This window comes from Ranitomeya imitator, chromosome 1, assembly GCF_032444005.1.
Source record: "Ranitomeya imitator isolate aRanImi1 chromosome 1, aRanImi1.pri, whole genome shotgun sequence".
NCBI lineage: Eukaryota > Metazoa > Chordata > Amphibia > Anura > Dendrobatidae > Ranitomeya > Ranitomeya imitator.
The window spans coordinates 697,048,760-697,070,726 of record NC_091282.1 but is presented as its reverse complement, the minus strand read 5'-3'; the positions used below and the strand labels follow the sequence as shown (position 1 = coordinate 697,070,726).

General features: G+C 45.8%; 1 protein-coding gene across 12 annotated transcripts in view; it reads right to left on the bottom strand.

The window, feature by feature from the left end:
- NUMB (NUMB endocytic adaptor protein) overlaps positions 1-21,967 on the bottom strand; it is a 152,276-nt gene that overhangs the window by 51,337 nt on the left and 78,972 nt on the right. Inside the window, exon 3 of one of the 12 annotated variants that reach the window (XM_069730979.1) lies at positions 6,746-6,802. The exons of the other annotated variants lie outside the window; for them this stretch is intronic. The gene's annotated coding sequence lies outside the window, so the exon portion shown is untranslated. The remainder of the gene's footprint in view (positions 1-6,745; positions 6,803-21,967) is intronic. 12 annotated transcript variants of the gene reach the window in all.

The window sequence follows — 21,967 nt, the reverse complement described above, 5'->3', positions numbered from 1 at the left end:
CACAAGTTTATAACGTAGAGCCGAAAAAATTAAAAATCATTTTTTTTTTCACAAAAATGATCTTTTCACCCCCAATTTTTTATTTTCCTAAGGGTAGCAAGAGAAATTGGTTCCCAAAAGTTGTTGTGCAATTTGTCCTGAGTAGGTCGATACCCGGTATGTGGGGGTAAACCTCTGTTTGGGCGCACTGCGGAGCTTGGAAGGGAAGGAGCGCCGTTTGAATTTTTAATCTCTTAATTGTGAGAGCGGACGCCATTTTGGGTTTGTAGATGTGCCTAACAGCAGAAACCCCCCACAACTGACCCCGTTTTGGAAACTACACCCCTCAAAGATTTTAATCAGGGGTATATTGAGCAATTTGAACCCACATGTATGACACAGAGTTTGATAACATTAGGTCGTCATATTGAAAAAATTCATTTTTTTTCCACGAGAATCTTGTTTTAGACCTGAATGCCTCACTTTTTCAGAAATAACATCAAAAAGTGGACCCCACAATTCGTTACCCACTTTATTATGAGCGCAGCGATATCCCATATGTAGTCAAAAAGTTCTGTTTGGACAAATCGCAGGGCTTGGACAGAAAGGGGCACAATGTGACAAAATTGGCTTTATTTGAAATTGAAGATCCAGGACCCATTCAAAGCTTCTAGAGACATTGAGCAAAAAAGAAAATCCTTCCAGGAATTATTACTCACAGAGGGAGGCATGCTCCTAAAACACAATGGCTGACTATAAAATTGGTCTTGCTAACAAAACAGTTGTCCCGCATTTGCGTATATTGTAGCAGGAAGAATAAACTGTACTAGAATGAAGGGCAAAATGTGTAGGAAAATGCAGCCAACTATGTTGCAAAGCGGAGTTTGTTCCAAAGATGAAAGAACACCATCAGGGCTAGAATGGCAGACACTTTCAGAGACTGGTCGTACAACGTCCTTTTAGCTCCATCAATCCCTATATGAGAGACGAATGTGCCAATAGACGTGGTACACCATAGCAAACTCCCACCCGCCAAGGTCAGAACCGCTATATGCACAAAACAACCAGTTCTCTATAGAAAGTATTGTCTGGTACCAGAGGTTCGGCAAGAACCATAAAGTAAAGCCCATAGTGTGTAAGTACGGAACTTCCTAATTTTTTTTAGAAATCCTACAATAAAATGATCATGCCCGTATCATCAACATAAATATAAGTAATATAAATGGAAGCCAAAGTTTTGTGTAGCAAGAGTCATAAAGCAGTCAAAGTTAGATAAATGGTCAAAAATGTTTGTGAGTAATCAAGTCCTAGAATTCATTTTCAGATGTTTTCACTTTTCAAGATCATTTCTGGGGTCCACATTCTAACGCTTATTGACATAGGTACGTGGACGAGAATTTGTTGGGATAGTAGTTTGGTATGGGATTGATCGAGTCGTAGAATTTTCAGATGACCTGACTTTGCAAGAACATTTGTGGGGTCCACACTCTAGAGCGTACAGACGTGGGTACGTGGATGAGAATTTGTTGGGATAGTAGTTTGGTATGGGATTGATCAAGTTCTGGAATTAATTGTGAAATGGGGTAAAATGGGATCTACTAATTAAAATATTATTTATCAATTGTTCCAAATTGTACTACTGGGGCCACTAAGCAGAAAATAAAAATTATTGAAAAAAAGCAAACTAATAATTGTAGGTGGTGTGGTAGGTCTCAAAACAGGGGGAGATACAAAGGCCTGGTTGGGATGGGCATGTGGGGCAATAGAATCGGGAATCACTCCACCTGCCATGCTTTCTGCAAACTCGGCACCTTTTTTGAGGATACCTTTGGGTGGGAGTGACAGGGACAGGGTGAGGAAAATGGCGTTCTGACAGTCTCCGGGAATCCTCAGAGTCGAGGCTTCCCCCAGTGCCATGGACTCAAATATGAGGCTCTCTACTACTTTTTCCTGAAAGTGCAGGAAAGTTAGCGGTCCTTGAGATTTTTTTATATAGGACAAAGCTGTTGTAGGTGGCAGTCTGAATTAGATAGAGTCCCACCTTTTTATACCACGCCCTGGTCTTCCTCTTGACCAGGTATGGTTGCAGAACCTGGTCTGACAGGTCTACGCCACCCATATGGCTGTTATAGTCTGACGCAGACTGGTTTTTCTTTGTCCCTGGTGGCACCCCTCTCTCTGACCGTCACAGTGGTGTCCGTATGCAGTGTGGAAAGCATATAGACGTCCTTCCTGTCTTTCCACTTCACTGCAAGAAGTTGGTCGCTTGCAAGTGAAAATGACGCCCCCCTCTCCAAACGTCTGGACACCCCACTCTGTTTTTCCTCACTGTCCCACAGGCCCCTGTATTTGCAGCATGGAGGGATTTGTATAGGGGGATACTCGTGTAATAGTTGTCGGTATACACGTGGTACCCTTGATTGAGAAAGGGCGTCATTAGCTCCCAGACAATTTTGCCTGGGATACCAATTGTCTGGGGGCAGTTTGGGGGGTTTATTTGGCGGTCCCTACCTTCATAAATTAGGAAGGTGGACGTGTACCCTGATGAGCTCTCGCAAGCTTTATATAATTTTACGCCGTATTTGGCTCTCTTGGAGGGAATAAATTGGCGGAATAACAGACGGCCCTTGTAGCTCATCAAGGACTCGTCGACTGCCATATTTTGCTCTGGGGTATAGGAATTTAGAAAGGAAGTTTTTAGGAGGGAAATTAGGGGTCTTAATTTATTTAGCCGATCGTAGTTGGGGTCAGTTCTTGGGAGAGCTTGGGAATTGTCACTGAAGTGGAGGAATCTCATCAGGGCTTCATAACGGGCTCCGGACATGATGGCTGCAAATACAGGGGTGCAGTGGACAGCTTTTGTTGCCCAGTAACAGCGGAGTGGGTTTTTTTACTATACCCATATTCAGGGTGAGGCCTAAGAATTTTTTTATTTCAGGGACATTTGTGGGGATCCAGGAACGGGAATGAAAGGCAGTGGGTTTTTGGGAAATATATTGCCGGGCATATAGATTTGTTTGGTGGACGATTAATTGCAGGACTTCGGGGCTAATGAAAATTTCAAAAAAATCAATGGGGGTAAAATTATTCCAGGGACTGCAGAAAAAGGGGGAATTTGAGGGGAAAATGAGGTGTCATACCACAGCGGTGGGGGGACTGCGGTACTTGGTCCTGCCTCTGAAGCTTCAGCAGTGACGACCGACTCCGCTACCACCGGGCTGGGGGATCCCGTGGAGGAAGAGTCGTCATCACTGTCTGAAAACTGCTCAACTTCAGGGGCAGAATCTGTTTCGCAGCCGGAGCTGCCGGAGCAAAGCAGGCTGTAAAGTTCTGCGGGCCATTTTATCTAATTCCTCCCCTAACCCTAACAAAAATTAAAAAAAAAAAATTATAATTTTCTTTTTTTTATTTTATAATCCTCTGCTGATGATGCAGGGATTACGGAGAACGGGGGTGGGTAAATTGGATGCTGGCGGAGGCAGATATTATGTTTTTTGTATCTGACATGGCAGCACTTGAACTGTAGTCTCTCTCTCTTCTAGAACAACTACAAGGAGAGAAGAGAAAGGTACAGCCCAAGTGCTGCCATGTTTATCAAATATTAGGGGTTTTGATCACTGTAATTGGACATATTACAGTAATCAAAACCCAGCAGCCAATGAGAAAATTCTCATAGGTTGCTGGGTCTCTGCTGGCAGATCATGGTGGGCGCACTGCGCAGGCGCCCGCCATTTTCTTCCAGCAGAGAAGAAGGGGGGCCAGGAGCCGTGGGCTGAGGACCGGGGACCATGGACTGAGGACGGGGACAAGCACTGATGTGCAGGCGGTATGGTGGGGGGCTCGGGGGCTCTATTTCTCTCCCTTCTGATGTGCGATCACATCAGAGGGGAGAGAAATGCAAAGCATTTTTTTTTTTTCACAAACTATTTGCAGCGATTGCAACCCCGGGGGTCTGTAAAGATCCCCGGGATTGCGATCGCTCCAGGGGTCGGTAAAAACTGACCCCAATACACTGCGGGGGAAGCTAGGTTTTGGCAGGCGCATCTGCACTTGCGCCCGCCATTTTGGAGCCCGCACAGGAAGGAGGAGGGTCGGGGACCGGGGGGGCACCTTCACCGGTACATTAGGTACCGTGGGGGGCTCGGGGGACCCTTTTTCTCTCCCCTCTAATGTCCGATCACAGAGTGGAGAGAAACAACGCAAATCGCGTTTTTTTTTGCAATCGCCGGTAAACGGTTAATTACCGGCGATCGCAAATGCGGGGTGGGTAAAAAAAAACCCGAATCATGTTCTCTGGGGTCTCGGCTACCCCCGGCAGCCGAGACCCCGGAGAAAATCGGACTCTGGGGGGCGCTATACACTTTTTCCACAGCGCCGTTAATTAAGGGCGCTGTGGTTTAAGTACCCTTAGCGGCCGCCGTTAAAAGGCTTATCGGCGGTCGCTAAGGGGTTAAGAAGACCTGAAGAGGCAGCCAGTTTTTGCTCCTATTATATCCCCACTTCTCCAGAGTATTCAGTTTTTTGTTTCTTTAAAGTCGGCAATATGATTTCTGAGATATGATCCTTTCTATTTAGTGCCAATTTTAGGGTCTTTACCAAGTGGGCATGGCTTACAGAGTAAGGGTGCAGAGTAGCTTGTTGACACACCCCCAAGGAATTCTGTGAGCCATATCCCCTTCGTAAAGACACTGAAAATTAGCACTAAAAAAAAAAAAGGCCAACATCTCTGGAACCATATGGTGGATTTTAAAGAAGAAAAAAAAAAGGGAATTAAATAAGAGTAAAACTTGGACACTTGACCCGATGACATGTCCTTTTAATAGAGTGTCCCCACACCTATAATACTTGCCAGAACATTGCGTAGTTTGCACATCACCAGCACTGTACTGTGGGGTTTTGTAGGTTCTCTTTTTTGCTTAGTCCTCCCAAAAGGTGATAAATAAAATCCAAATTATTACAGTGCCAAACCAGAGCACATTATCCTGTTAATTTACTTTTATTGCCTCCTGGATTCAGTTGACGTGAAGTCAGGAGTAACGTAGGAAAAGCAAATAAAAGCAATAAAATATTTATTACAGAGGAGAAGAAGCAGCACATGATTAATATTTCTGCCAGAGCAGAAATGTGCTCACGGGGAGGGACATCTTGGAAGCAGTTATAAGACAATATTAATATAAGCACCGTGCTCTGCAAGCCTGAAAACAATGGAGTCCTGTAAAGCACTCAGCCAAATCAAGAATAATATTTAGCTTAACAAAATGTTAGTGACGTGCGTACAGCTCTATGCAGTAACCAAAGAGAATGGCGCTAGGAAATGGTGAAGACATTGACCATGTACTGGCTTCACAGAGCCCACCTAATTATCAGGCACAATACCTTTTTAGCACCCTTCCAGTTCCAGTGCAAATGACACCCTTGCACCAACCAAAAAGTGTCCAAGGGGTGTAATTGAGGAGTGTAACTAGAGGGGTTAAAAGTCATTTCCTTGACTATGTCGTATGTCCATACACAGTCATCAGCAACTGAACAAATGCAGGACTTGGTAGAAAGCTGGCAACACCCATTTGCCAATTAATTATTAGACATTTCCAATAGGGACAACAGAGAATAAATTCTAAGATGTAATGCTTTAGAATTGTTCTATTTTGGTGAACACAAGTATAATTAACCTCATTCTCAACTGGTACATACTATGCAGGGTGGGAGCTCAAGAGCCGAGCCCACACCTGCTGTCAGCAGCAATAGGAGCCACCTCCAATCGCTGCTATTTAAATGCAGTTTTCAATCTGACAGCAGCAGCTAAATGGTTGTGGGGTACTATGTTATATTGGTAGCCGGGAGACTATTGACGGCCCTCTGTCACTTTTCTACTCCCATGAACCCAAGCTTGCGACTGGCCCTCACACAACGAAGTATTGCAGTACATGGTAAAAGCAACAAAATCATCTTAGGTTCAAGTTCCTCAGAGACTCAAAATTATATATTACACCGTATGTTTTACACAAATTATATTAGTGATAAAATTTAGATTAAAAGATATACCATATTTTCCAGCGTATAAGATGAATTTTTAACCCCTGAAAATCTCAAAAGTCGGGGATCGTCTTATACGCTGGGTACGGCGTGTGAAAGGAGCAGTCCTGGATGGTTCCCAGGGTCTGGAAGAGAGGAGACTCTCCTTCAGGCCCTGGGATCCATATTAATGTAAAGAAAAAAAAAAAAAAAGAATAAAAATAAAAAATATGGATACTCTTACCTTCAGACGGTCCCCTGCTCTCAGCGGACCGCACCCGGCGTATAAGATGACCCCCGTCTTATACGGCGAGTATATCCCAAACTCCATATTTTACATGGAAAAGTCGGGGGTCGTCTTATACGCCCAGTCTTGTACACCAGAAAATACGGTAAACGTTTGTCATTACCACATCCGGAAACATTTTATCTATGAAAATATTACATTAGCCTGAGCAGTAATTCAGCGTAAAATAGAAAAAAAAACAAAAAAACAAAACAAATGAATTGGCGTTTTTTGGTCATCTAGCATCCAAAGAATACAGAATGAAATAAGTGATTAAAAATCTGTACGTACTACAAAAATAGTACCAATATAAAGTCGCCTGCAAAACAAGTCCTTACATAGCTCCATAGAAATAAAAAAGTTGCCTGTCTTATGGCCAGAAATTTTTTTTTCTTTCTTTGTATATTGTTTTGAATTTTTTAGGCCACTTTAAAAAAAAAAAAAAAAAATAAATAGAATTAGACTTACAAGTAATTTGGTTTCTAGGAACCATCCACGACGGCATACGGAGGTTGCCTCTTTGCCCTGGTGGGGGAACAAGAAACACAGAGGTTAAAAGGCCCTCCCCACTCGCCAGTGACTTTTAACTTAGAACCATAGCACCGGTTTACCTTCTGATTCCCAGATTTTTATCCAGGAATATAGGGAGGGAATTAGTGCCGTCGTGGAAGGTTCCTACAAACCGAATTACTGGTAAGTCTAATTCTATTTTCTCTAGTCGCCTTCACCGACGGCATACGGAGGAATACCAACTAATTTGGCGCTAGGGTGGGACAACGGCCTGGAGTACTTTCCGGCCAAAGACTAGATCTTTATTGGACTATACGTCCAATCTATAATTCTTGGAGAAAGTATGTAGTGAAGACCATGAAGACCTTGCAGATCTGGTCTGAGGATGTGCCTGTTCTTTCTGCCCAGGAGACTGATGTGGATCTGGTTGAGTGGGCCTTGACCCCCGCTGGGGGTGATTTATTTTGAGCGATATGCTTCCGCTATAGCTCTTTTTATCCAATTAGACAGTGCTTTTTGCCGCCTTTTTCCCCTCATTTTGACCAGACAGATGGACAAACAGATTCTGACCAATTCTTCAAGACCTGGTTTGCGCTAATGTAATGTAGAACAATACGTCGGACATCGAGAGTGTGGAATTTTTCCTCTTGAGTTTGCTGGATTTTGGCAAAAGGATGGTAGGACGATTTCGTGGGAACGGTGAAATTCAGAGACTACCTTTGGAAGAAAAGAAGGGTCGAGCCGAAGGACTATGAAGTAGTCTCTAATTGACAAATAGGACTCCCTCGTTGATAGGGCTTGTAGTTCTACTCGCCTTGCCTTTGTTATAGCCACCAAGAAAACCGTTTTGTAAGTAAGGTTTTGAGGAGAACAGGAAGACAAAGGCTCAAATGGTGGACCTGTGAGCCCTTGTAGCACTAAGTTAAGATCCCATGAGGGAACTACCAACTGTGTTTTAGGGTTCATTCTGAGGGCCGATGTCATGAACCTCTTGATCCAGCGATAGCCTGCTAGATCCTGGTAAAAAACAGAGCTGAGAGCGGAGACCTGGACCTTTAAGGTGCTAGGCCTAAGGCCGATCTCTAAGCCCTTTTGTAGAAAATATAAGATTTGTGAAATTTTAGGGCTAACAGGATCTGGTAGATTAGGGAGGCAGAAGGATGAAAACTTCCATACCTTATTGCAGATAGTGTTGGTTACTGTCTTTCTGGATCTTTGCAGGGTAGTAATTACTGGGTCTGATAACCCTTTGGCTCTCAGCAACTGGGCTTCAGTAACCATGCCGCGAGGTTCTACATCTGAGGATCCAAGTGATGAACGGGCCCCTGTTAGAGGAGATCGTTTTCTACTGGAAACTGGACAGGGCCGTCTACTTTCAGATCGATAATCAGGTTGAACCAACTTTTTTTGGGCCACACCGGGGCTACCAAGATAGTTGTGGTTTGTTCTTCTCAGATTTTCCGTAAAAACATTCGCCAAAATCGGAATTGGTGGGAACGCATAGGCCAAATGAAAGTCCCACTTCTGGACTAGAGCATCTACTCCCCTGGAATTGTCCCTGGGGTTTAGGGAGAAGAAGGCTTCGACCTGCGTGTTTTGGCGAGATGCAAAAAGATCGATTTCTGGTAGACTCCACCCATCTACAAGTATTTTGAAGCTCCGACTGTTCAAGCTCCATTTCCCCCATTGCACGTCTTGGCGACTCAGATAGTCTGCCTGGGTGTTGGAAGAGCCTTTCAAAAGGACTGCTGACAGTGACAGTAAGTGTTTTTCAGCCCAGGAGAATATTTGAGCGGAGATACTTTTTAGGTTGTTGAACCTTGACTGCATTGATGTTTGATATGAGCAACTGCAGTCATGTTGTCCGAATATATTCGGATGTGCTGTCCAGTGATCTGGCAACTTGCTGCCAGAAGGGCTTCCTCTACAGCTTTCAACTCTCTGAAATTGGACGACTTCCTGCTCGCTGACTGGTCCCAGAGTCCTTGGAACGGGATATTGTGATTGTAGTTAGCAGGACCCAAGTTCAGCTCACACCCCTGTAGAGGTTTTTTGAATTTATCCACCATGCCAGGGAGGCTCTCTCTCGACCCGGCGTGTGTAGCCTTCTGTTTAGAGCACAGGGAAGGCCGTTCCAGTTAACTAAAATATGAGCTTGGAGGACTCTGGAGTGAGCCTGAGCCCAGGGTACCGATTGGATGCAGGCTGCCATGGAGCGCAAGACTGACATGCCTTCTCGGAGTGTAGGGGACCTCATGTCTCTGAACCTCTTGACCTTTGTTATTAAAGTTAGACGGTGGCCTTCCGGAAGGAAAGACATTTGTTTCGCAGAGTTCGGGAGTACTCCCAGGAATTTCCTGGTTTTGGAGGGCCGTAGCTGACACTCAGGTTCGGGATCCACCCCAGAGATGTTAAAATATTGACAGTCTTTGATACAGGAGATTCTAGGACCGTCTTGGTGGAGGATACTATCAGCAATTCGTCTAGGTAAGGCACTATACAGTTGCCTTGACTCCAGATAAAGGACACTACTTCTGCCATTATCTTGGAGAAGACTCATGACGCTGAGGAGATGCCAAACGGAAGGACGTTGAACTGATAGTGTTCCACCTGCCGACCTTCCTGTACCGCAAACCTGAGATATTTTCTGTGTCTCGGGTGCATTGGAATACGGAAGTAGGCGTCTTAAGTCGATGGTCAACAAATAAGAAGTGAGGCCCGATCAAAGGAATGGCTAATCTTACAGATTCCTTCTTGAATATGCGGTATCTTACTTATTATTATAAAACATTTTCTATAGCGCCATTTATTCCATGGCACTTTACATGTGAAAAGGGGGCAAATATAGACAAATACAATAAACATGAGCAAACAACAAGGCACTAACAGGTACAGAAGGAGAGAGGACCCTGCCAGCGAGGGCTCACAGTCTGCAGGGGATGGGTGAGGATACACTAGGAGAGGGTAGAGCTGGTTGTGCAGTGGTTCAGGAGGTTGAGGACCACTGCAGGCTTTTTGGAAGAGGCGAGTCTTCAGGCTGTTTTTTGAAGGTTTCTATGGTAGACGAGAGCCTGATGTGTTGGAGTAGAGTTCCAGAGTATGGGGGAAGCACGGGAGAAGTCTTGGATGCGGTTGTGGGAAGAAGAGATGAGAGGGGAGTAGAGCAGGAGCTCTTGAGAGGATCGAAGGTTGCGTGTAGGTAAGTACCGGGAGACCAGGTCATAGATGTATGGAGGAGACAGGTTGTGGATGGCTTTGTATGTGATAGTAAGGGTTTTGAATTGGAGTCTCTGGACGATAGGAAGCCAGTGAAGGGCTTGGCATAGGGCAGAGGCTGGGGAATTGCGGGGAGACAGGTGGATTAGTCGGGCAGCAGAGTGTAGGATGGACTGGAGTGCTGCCAGAGTGCTAGAGGGGAGGCCAGAGTAGGAGGTTGCAGTAGTCAAGGCGGGAGATAAGGGCGTGCAGTAGTGTTTTTGTGGTTTCGTGGTCAAGGGATGCACGGATCCAGGAAATATTTTTGAGATTGAGATGGCAGGAGGAGGCAAGGGCTTGGATATGTGGCTTTAAAGAGGGCAGAGTCGAGGATCACCCCGAGGCACAAAGCATGTAGGACTGGGAAAAGCGAGCAGCCATTGACATTGATGGATAGGTCTGGTGGAGGGGTAGGGTGAGATGGGGGAAAGATGAATTCTGTTTTGCCATGTTCAGTTTTAGAAAGCGAGCAGAAAAGAAGGCCGAGATAGCAGATACACAGTGTGTGATTTTGTTGAGTAAGGAGATGAGGTCAGGTCCGCATAGGTAGATCTGCGTGTCATCGGCGTAGAGATGATACTGCATACCATGGGATTCTATGAGCTGTCCCAGGCCGAAGGTGTAGATGGAGAAGAGTAGGGGTCCTAGAACAGAGCCTTGAGTAATACCGACAGACAAGGGGCGAAGCGAGGAGATGGTGTGGGAGACATTGAATGTTCGGTCTGTTAGATATGACAAGATCCAGGATAGGGCCAAGTCTGTGATGCCAAGAGATGAGAGGATCTGTAGCAGAAGGGAGTGGTCCGCAGTGTCAAAGGCAGAAGACAGGTCCAGGAGAAGGAGGACAGAGTAGTGTTGCTTGCTCTTGGCAGTTAGTAGGTCATTGGTGACTTTAGTTAGGGCACTTTCAGTTGAGCGATGGGGTCGGAAGCCAGATCATAACCGGTCAAAGAGTTAGCAGGAGGAGAGGTGGGAGGACAGTTTAAGATGGATATGCTGATCCAGTAGTTTTGAGGCATAAGGGAGAAGAGATATTGGGTGATAGCTAGACACAGAAGATGGGTCGAGGAAGGGCTTTTTGAGGATGGGTGTGATCTTGGCATGTTTGAAGGATGAGGACACCTGTTGTGAGTGAGGTTGAAGAGGTGTGTTAAGGTTGGGATGAAGATCGTGGCAAGCTTAGGGATGAGGTGGGACGGGAGCGGGTCAAGCGTGCAAGTGGTGAGGTGTGATCTTGATAGGAGGGTGGAGAGCTGATCTTCTGTCATGGTGGAAACTGGTTTTGGAGGAACAGTGTTGAGCAGCTAAGAGGGGCATTGGGCACTGTGGGCCAAAGCTTCCTCTGATCGTATCGATCTTCTGTTTAAAGAAAGAGGCAAAGTCTTCAGCAGAAATGAGAGGGGAGGGAGGAGATGCAGGGGGATGGAGTAGCGAATTGAAAGTGTTGAAAAGCTGTTTAGGGTTGGGAGACAGAGTGGATATGAGAGATGAGAAGTTTTGCGGCAGAGAGCGTGGACTTGAAGCTGGCGAGGGACTGCTTGTATGCAGTAAAGTGATCGGCAGAGCAGGATCGCTTCTATCTCCGCTCCAGAAGTCCGTCTCAGTTCTTTGGTCAGGCTGGTCAGCCAGGGCTGCCTGTTGATTGTACGAGTTTTGCTATGCATGAGCGGGGCGGCCAAATCGAGTGTTGCTGTTATTGTGGTGTTATAAAAAGTGGCAGCAGCATTTGTGTCATGAAGGTAAGCTATGTCTGTAAGAGGGAGAAGGGACCGTGATTGTAAATTGAGGTGTATGAGATTTCTGTGAGGGTGAGTGAGTTTGTGGAGTGGGGGTTGCACACTAGGAGAGGAGAGGGAAGAGAATGTTAGTAGGTTGTGGTCAGACAGGTGAAGATTATGTCCAGCGTGTGGCAATCTTTGTGAGTGGCCTCAGAGAACCAGGCAGTGAGCGATACAAGTTTAGAGGCAGCTGAGGTGGAAGTATCAATGGGGATATTGAAGTCACCCATGATGATAGTGGGGATGTCAGCAAAGGGGAAATGAAGTAGCCAGGTGGTGAAGTGGTCGAGAAAGGTGGAGATGGCTAGTTCTGGGGGGCGGTAGATGACAGCCAGCTGGAGGTTGGAGGGGTAATAGATGCGGATGGAGTGCACCTTAAACAAGGGAAGAGTAGCGGAGGGTGGTAGTTGGATTGGAGTAAAGGAGCAGGTGTCGGACAGGAGCAAGCCAACTCCTCCACCACATTTGTTACTGGGGCGAGGGGTGTGAGAGGTGGAATCCGCCATAGGAAAGTGTAGCTGGAGAGGTTGAGTCAGAGGGGGTGAGCCAGGTTTCAGTGATGCCAAGGAAGGAGAGTTTGTTGGTGATGAAGAGGTCATGGATAAATGGCAGTTTGTAGAGAGAGCGTGCATTCCATAGTGCTCCAGGTAGGGGTACAGGGGAAGTGGGGGCTGGATGAATGGGTATGAGGTTATTATGGTTGGGAAAACGTGTAGAGGATCGTGGCAGGGGGTTAGAAATGAGTGTGGGGATGTGTTGAGGAGGGCCAGGATTTGGGGATACATCACCAGCGATGAATAGCAGACCGAGCGTTAGAAGGTGGGAGCAGGATAGGACATGATGTGGCCGTGTGTGTCTGGAGAAAAAGGATTGTATGTGGAGGAACAGTAGTACATGCCTGCACAAGGTAATCTTGCCTTGCGCAGGCGTGTACTATGGAGGACAGAGAATGAACTTCAATCCAATATTGCAGCCAGCGGGTAAGGAAAGGGTGAATCAAACACCCAAAAACCCCGCCTCCATGGCTGAAGATTGTTCCCTCCAAATTCAGGTGACAGTGTCCCTTTAACTAGGTGGAGGGATTGCAGGAGATTGTAAGAAGGAAAGTAGTATGGGGGTGAAAGAAAATAAACCAAAACATTGTGGTGGTTTGATATTCTGTTACCTTTCCATTCAATTCCAGTCCAATTCAGTCTAATTCAAAGTAATTAGAAATATATAATTTGAAAGAGCCATAATTTGGAACATTTTGTATTACATAGACATCCATCCTGAATAACCATAATTTCGTACATTTCACCTTCATTAACCACTGCAGGGAAATGTTAGCTGTTTGCTGGGGAAAGATAAAGGGGCTGCATTCTGAAAGGTGTAGTCTACGATGGCACAGAAAATCCCACCTTGTAAAATCGCTATTTATATCTCCGAGAATCTTCATAAGCTCCAGCTGTACACAAGTCAGCTTGGCATCTTATTGAGGTGTATTGTACTTTTCTCCGCTAGGTTCATGTGGTTGAAATAAATAAACTTGAAGTGTGGTTCCTTCTCCCGACTCAGATGTTCTCCTGTTGATGTTGTATTGCTCGCAGATGTCAGATGCCAACACCAAGCTGAGATCCTACAAGGCTGTAAAGTTTTTGACAGAAATCCGGAGTAAGATGCACAGATGCAGGTGAGCTGGTACTTATACAGGAATGCAGCACGGTGGCGCAGTGGTTAGCACTGTAGCCTTGCAGCGCTGGAGTCTTGGGTTCGAATCCCACCAAGGACAACATCTGCAAAGAGTTTGTATGTTCTCTCCGTGTTTGCGTGGGTTTCCTCCGGGCACTCCGGTTTCCTCCCACATTCCAAAGACATACTGATAGGGAATTTAGATTGTGAGCCCCATCCGGGACAGCGATGAGAATGTCTGTAAAGTGCTGCGGAATATGTTAGCGCCATATAAAAATAAAGATTATTTATTTATTTAATGCCGTATACTTCACAAGACTAAGGCTTTCCTCCACTCTGTTAATGAATGACCGGATCTTCAGATACGTCATCTTATCCAATGGAATTTCTCCAGCCGGTCCTTCAGCAGTGTAACTTCACCAGCGTCCATAGCTTTGTTAAAGGTGCCATTAAATAACTGATGATGATCCACCGCACGCACATGTTGGTTCAGTCCCTTCAGATTTATAATGATACTCTTGAGGGTTTGGCTACCAGAAACAGTCTAGAGTAATAGCCCAGACCCCATTCTAACTCTGAAACTTGGGAGATCACGTTTGATCTTGCCAGGTCTCCGACACCTACTAGCAGTGCTGTTTGATCTCTTGGGGTTGGAAGGGAGGTGACTTTCAGACCCCATGGAGGGGAGGAAATTAACTCTATTAATAGGTCCCCCTTGATGACATTGAGGACCCAGAGACAATGGTGATATTCTGCCACTGATGTACATATCTTGAGAGTCTCCCCCCACTGTTTCTCTTGTTGGGACTGCTGGCTTGGGGGAAGAAAATATTCCTCCCTTCACCTTTTGCATAGCTCCACCTCCTGGTCTTGCTCTTCCCCGAATGGGAGGGTTGAGGCTGTGAGGCATGAAAAAAACGTTTTTTTAGAGGGTTTTTTGTTCCGGGAGGGATTTTTTCTTATCGGTTGCCTTTTCTAGGATCTCGTCTAGGGAAGGCCAAAAGACATATTCTCCTTTAAAGGGTATGGCACATAACTTGGCCTTGGAGGTGATGTCACCAGACAACATCTTGAGCCAGAGAGCTCTCCTAGCCGAGTTGGATTGCACAAGTGACCTGGCGGCAACTCTGATGGATTCCATGGAGGAGTCTGCTAAAAACCCAGTAGTCCTGAGAAGGCCAGGCAATGAATCTAGCAGTTCACTCCTGGGAGGTACCTTGGGATATATGAGTTTCTAGTTCCTCTAGCCAGCGGGAAAGAACACTAGCTACGCGGGTGGAAGCAATGTTAGCCTTTAAGGCAACAGTCTCCCAGGACTTCAAGAGACTTTCTATTTTTCTGTCCATTGGATCCTTCAATAGCGAATAATCTTCAAATGGGAGTGTGGTTCTTTTCGCAACCCTTGCCACCTGTACGTCGATTTTGGCAATGTCCCATCAGACAGAATCACTTTCTATGGGGAATCTGTGTTTCATCTCTGAGGGGGTGCGAGGCGTTTCTCCGGCAGTTCCCACTCATGAGAAATCATGTCAAGTTTATTAGCATGCACCGGGAACCCTACACGTTTTCCCATTTTTAACCCACCAAATATCTGGTCCTGAATGGACGGAGGCTCCGATTCCTCTTCCAGCCCCATAGTGCTGCGTACTGCAGATACCAGCTCCTCAATCCACTCCGAGGAAAAAAAGATATTTTCTGGTTTCAGAGACCTTGGGTGAAACGGGATCTTCCCGTCTACCAGAGGACGATGCGTAGGATAGGTCTGATTCAGACTCAGAGTCCTCAACCTGTATTTTCCTTTTCTTACCTGGAGAAGGTGGTGGGGGTGGAGGGGTAAAAGCCGCCAGGGAAGACTGCACCTCCTGCTTGACTAGCGAGCGGATCTCTTTCAAAAGGGATGGTTACTCTGCTCTGACTATTTTGTCAATACATGACTGGCAGAGCTTTTTATCCCATATTGAGGGTAGCTTTATATTACAAATGGCGCACTTTTTCTTAATAGTGGTTTTAGGGGTAGACTTGACTCCCTGGAACGAGAGGGAGAGAGGTGTCAGACAAGAAGGACCCCCTAAATTATCTACCTGAGGACCCCCATCCCTGCATACACTTACTGTGCCAGGGGCAGCGCTGGGCTCTGCAGAAGCAGGGCGTGGATTGACTTCCATACTGAAAGTCTTCCCCCTCCTGGGTCCATGTGCAGGTGGTGCGGCGTCCACAAGCACCAGGTGCCACCGGAAGTTCAGATGCACTCCAATGGAACACAAAGTCCCGGAAATGACGTGTGCCGACACCACTTCCGGGATGCTGGCTGTGCCTATGGAGGGGGAGAAGACCGGGGAGCTCCGAGAGGCCCTTGGTCGGAATTGTTGGCCTGCTTTGCCCTCTTGGGGGTGCGGGAAGGCAAGGAAAGGGTTCCAAGGTCACCATAATGGGGGGATGACGGGAGCAGCCAGGAGGAGGCGAAGAGCGACCACATGCTGCCCGGCAATACAGGCTCTGCCTGTCATAAGGTAACTGCAGTCGCCGGCCACCACAGCACACGGAACCTCTCCCTGCCCCATGGGGAACAGGAAAGACACGGACGTGGGAGGGCCTTTTAACCTCTCAGTTTCCTGTTCCCCCTCAGGGCAAAGAGGCAACCTCCATATGTCATCGTGGAAGGTGACTAGAGAAAAAGTTAGCCAGAGGTGGTTAACTAAAACACAAAGGCCAACAAACTGACAAGTCCTTGTCAAAGATTAATTATACACAATTAAAAAAAATTAAAAAAACAACCTACACACTACGCGACACTAGAGAAATCGGAACATACTGCACCACTAATAAGTGCACAATCACATGAGTATTGGTACAGAGTCACTGGAGCCGATCAGTAAATATAGCAAAGTGAAAAGCCAGCCTTTCCCTGAGCTAGTGATGACACCATGCACAATAACAGCTTACAGAGGCTGAATTCCTCCACTATCAGCAGAGCTCATCTGACACAGACAAACCCACTAAAGTGGAGTACAAGAGCCCAGCACTGGTAGGAAACATAATGCATTATTTAGCTGGAAACAAAACAGAATGTTACCTCTTCTAGGCCAAATACAAAAGGGAAACAAAACACAGAAAACACCTAATGAGAACAGCTTTTTGGAGATCTCTCAAGCTGCGGTGCGGGGAGTCAGTAGAGTTATATAGCTCGGGCTGTCTAGATAACACTTAAACTTTACACCATTGATTTTCCATTTACCCTGTAATAGTGGAACTACAGGAGTGCTGACAGGTGAATGCTGCTAAAACAATATTTTGTGACTCAGCTTATCAGTCCAGATAAATCCCAATGAGGAAGAGATAATGGAAATGCCGTAATGGGGGAGTAATGGGGGAGCGGGGATGTTGAAGCAGTCCTCAGCGAAATTAAGGTACCATATATACTCGAGTATAGGCCCATTTTTTGGGGCTGAAAGTCCCCCTCTCAGCTTATACTCGAGTCATACCCAGGGGTCGGCAGGCGAGGGGGAGCAGGGGCTGTCTAATTATACTCTCCTGCTCCTGGCACGGTCCCTGCAGGTCCCTGATTCCCGATGCCCCAGCTTCTTCCTGTACTGAGCAGTCACATTGTACCGCTCATTACAGTAATGAATATGTGGCTCCACCTCCCATAAGGGTGGAGCCGCATATTCATTACTGTAATGAGCGGTAACGGTGAACGCTCAGTACAGGGAGAAGCAGCAGCGCCGGGAACCAGGGACTGCACAGCGCCAGAAGCAGGTGAGTATAACGGGGAGGGGGAGTGCTGCGCTGCACAATATTCACCTGCTCCTCGTTCCAGCCGCCGTTCTGTCTCTTCAGCTGTGACGCTCAGGTCAGAGGGCGCGGTGACGTGGTTAGTGCGCGCCCTCTGCCTCAACGTCAGTGCTGAAGATGGAGCGGCGCCGGAACGAAGTCAGGTGAATATTGAAAGTGCCGGGGGCCTGAGCGACGGAGAGGCGAGTATGTGATTTTTTTTTTTTTATCGCAGCAACAGCAAATGGGGCAAGTGTCTGTATAGAGCATCTTATGGGGCCATAAATTGCTTGTGCAGCACTATATGGGGCAAATATCTTTATGGAGCATCTTATGGGGCCATAATCAACATTTGTGCAGAATTATATTGGGCAAATGTGTCTATGGAGCATCTTATGGGGCCATTATTAACCTTTATGCAGGACTACATGGGGCATATTTTAATATGGAGCATCTTATGGGGCACATCATGAACTTTATGGAGCATTATATGGGGCTCCTGATTCAATATGGATATTCAAAAACACTTAACCTACTGATGTCTCAATTTCACTTTTATTGGTATCTATTTTTACTTTTGACATTTACCGGTAGCTGCTGCATTTCCCACCCTAGGCTTATACTCGAGTCATTAAGTTTTCCCAGTTTTTTGTGGCAAAATTAGGGGGGTCGGCTTATACTCGGGTCGGCTTATACTCGGGTATATACGGTAATTTAGATAAGTGGAGGGGGCAGTGGAAAAATCACCCCCTACCTCATCACAATTTTTGCTGTCTAAATCATACAAGACCCTTGAAAAATAAAAATAAAATAAAATACAGTGGCATGCTCCTTAAATGCCATAATATATATTTTCCCCTAGAACTATTGCGTTGACAAGTGAACATGTCCATAGCAACATCTTACCTAACCAACCACCGTAGACATCATCATCTAATGTGCATGGAAGGCCTCCTGACAAACAGGGAGATAAGCCGTGGACAGAGCAGTCTGGCAGCGGCTTTTTCCTCTCTCTGCATTGAAGATACATGACGTTTAGCATAGCCAACTGGTTGCACGAGTGGCGTAATCAGGGCAGGGAAATGCCGGCTGAACATGTGTTGTGAAGACATTGGTCTTAGGTGTATTGGGTGCATCAGACTCCGCTGATTGACATTTACATGTTCATTTCTAATATTCTCTACCCATTGAGAAAATCTGTGAGTGTGTCTCAGGCATGCTCATATTTGCATGTACAGATGATGGTCAGAACTTTCTGATTTTAAGTCATTCTCATTTTTTATTAAAAAAACAAAATCCATGTAAAGTGTCCAACATGTAAATAAATTCCTTTGCTGCCTGGATTGCTTCTGGTCCCAATAATCTGAGCGCAGGATGTAGGGGATGAGAACCTGATTTCAGTGATTTGTCCCTTATTGCGCAGCTTGTTGATGTCTCAATAAAATCAGTGTTTTATCAGCAAGAGATTAGCACTACAGGACTATGTTTTTCCCGTCAGGTCATCTCCCTGCTCTGTGTAATCCCGCCCCATCACTGATTGGCAGCTTTCTGCGTACACACAGTGTAAACAGAAAGCAGCCAATCAGGGGTGTGAGCGGGGTTATACAGATCTCATCATTCAGAGAACTGATTGGTTTAGTTTTTATAAAATCTCTGGTTTCTCTGCTTCAGATCAATCAGCTTTGTAGTAGCACTTCGCTGGAATCAAGCTCTCTGTTCCTACGTCAAATTACAAAAGCAAAAACCTGGCAACATGCTCTTCAGGCTATGTTCACAGGTTACAATTTTGATGCGTTTTCCCTAGCAGGCAAAACCTGCTCTCTTGGCAGTAAAGAAGCTGCTTACAAAAAGCAGGTTTTGCTGCGGTTTTTTTTTTAATTGTCTCCTGTGCATGCTGATAAAATTCCCACCAAAAAAAAAAAAAAAAAAGGATGCAACTTCATTAGGCCATGTTCACACTATGCGGTTTTTACTGCGGAACTGCGGTGATTTTGCCGCTGCGGGTCCGCAGCTGTTTTCCATGCAGGGTACAGTACAATGTTACCCTATGGAAAACAGAAACCGCAGTGCACATGATGCGGAAAAACCCGAAAAAACCGCGCAGAATTGCTGCGGAAAAAAAGAAGGACCATGTCACTTTTTGTGCAGAATCGCAGCGATTCTGCACCCATAGAAATGCATTGATCCGCTTGCTTCCCGCATGGGGCTGTGCGGATAATGTGCGGGTTATACCCGGGGTGGAGGAGAGGAGACTCTCCTCCAGGCCCCGGGAACCATATTTGTATTAAAAAAGAATAAAAATAAAAAATCATGTATACTCACCCTCGGAAGTCTCAGCGCTGCACGCGGCCGTCCGGTCTCAGGTTTGCTGTGCGACCAGGACCTTCTGTGACGTCGCGGTCACATGACCGTGACGTCACGAAGGTCCTGGTCGCACAGCATCTTTGGAACCGGACCGCCGCCTGCAGCGCCGAGGAGATCGGGACGTCAGAGGGTGAGTATATCATCATGATTTTATTATTTTTAACACTACTATTGATGCTGCATATTGCTGCATATGCAGCATCAATAGTAGGGGTAAAATCCCGCAGCGGAACCCGCAGGACAAACCACGATGGATTTATCAAATCCGCTGCGGGAGAACCCGCAGAATAAAAAGGAACGTGTGAATGTGGCCTTAAGGTTTAGCACCAAATAACGCAGCAAAGCGGATACCTGCTTTTTGCACTTACTTCTTTCAGCTTTTTTTCACCCACAGAAAGTAATAACATGCTGCAGTTTGCAAAAACACAGCAGTTCTCCAAATCAGTCAGCAAAAAAAAAAAAAGGCGTGAATGAGAGTTCTGAAATCGCATAGCTTTTGCTGGTACTGTAAAGTGCAGCATAAACCTTGCATTAAAAAAAACGCAGCAAAAACGCAGTGTGTGAACATAGACAAACTAGAAAGCAACCAATCTACTATATAAAGCTGAATGTGTGTGTGTGTGTGTGTGTGTGTGTGTGTGTGTGTGTGTGTGTGTGTGTGTGTGTGTGTGTGTGTGTGTGTGTGTGTGTGTGTGTGTGTGTGTATGTGTGTGTGTATGTGTGTATGTGTGTATGTGTGTATGTCCGGGATTGGCATCTGCACCGTCGCAGCTACAGCCACAAAATTTTGCACAGTCACACGTCTGGACCCCGAGAGCGTCATAGGCTATGTTGTGAGGTGAAATTTTAACCCCGCGCGTTCCAATTCACCAAACAATTTTGCCCCTATCTACATAATGGGGAAAAAAGTGAAAGGAAAAGTGTTGGAGGCGTCGCAGCTACAGCTCAAAATTTTGCACAGTCACACGTCTGGACCCTGAGAGCGTCATAGGCTATGTTGTGAGGTGAAATTTTAACCCCGCGCTTTCCAATTCACCAAACAATTTTGCCCCTATCTACATAATGGGGAAAAAAGTGAAAGGAAAAGTGTTGGAGGCGTCGCAGCTACAGAAACAAAATTTTGCACAGTCACACGTCTGGACCCTGAGAGCGTCATAGCCTACGTTGTGAGGTGAAACTTTAACCCCGTGCTTTCCAATTCACCAAACAATTTTGCCCCTATCTACATAATGGGGAAAAGTGAAAGGAAAAGTGTTGGAGGCAAATTGACAGCTGCCAGATGTGAACAAGGGGGACTTAAAGAATGAGAAAGATGGCGCAAAAGAGTATATACCGATCAGTTGCTAAGGTGGGGCCCCGACATGGGATACTCACCACACACGGGGATATGAACACACACAGAAAATGTGCCACACACTACCACGTGCTTGAACACATACCACCCTCAGCACACATTTCACCACACATACACCAACCTCGCCACATAAAAGTCGAAACACAAAAGTCGCCGCTCAAAACTCGCCACGCGCAAAACTCGCCACATGCAAAAACTAGGCTCACGCAAAATTCGCCACAAGTGCAAAACTCACCTCATGGAAAACTCGCCACACGCAAAACTTGCACACGCGGAAAAATTGCCACATGCACAAAATTTGCAACACATGCAAAAGTTGCCTCACACAAAACTTGCACATACTCAAAAGGCACCAGACATAAAACTCACCACGCGCAAAACTTGCTGCACACAACTTGCAACACTAACCTGTCACATGCAACTCATGTTTAATGTATTTGTCTATATTTGCCCCGTATTCACATGTAAAGCGCCATGGAATAAATGGCGCTATAAAAATGTATAATAATAATAATAACTCGACACACAAAAAGTTGCTACACGCATGTTGCCACACAAAACTCAACACACACAACTTGACAGACGAAACTCGCCCTAAAACACACACAAGTCTGGTATTAGCCTTCAAAAATAAAAATCTGATTAATAAGCAGACAAACTACAAGAGCAACAAATGTACCATATAGGAAATACAGCAGCTGTCAGTCACATGACCTGTCTATTATGTGTATGTGTGAGCTAATATATACTGCCAGGGGGAGGGCTTCCTGTTGGCTGGGGATTTATCAGGCTGCCAATTTATCTTACAAATACTGAGGTAAAAATACTGCGCAAATAACGTGTTAACGAGGTCTAATACAGTAGATCACACAGGTATATACTATATACAGGGGAGATGACAGATATACACTATATAGAGGAGATGACATACAGGTACATACTATATACAGGAGGAGATGACATACAGGTATATACTATATACAGGAG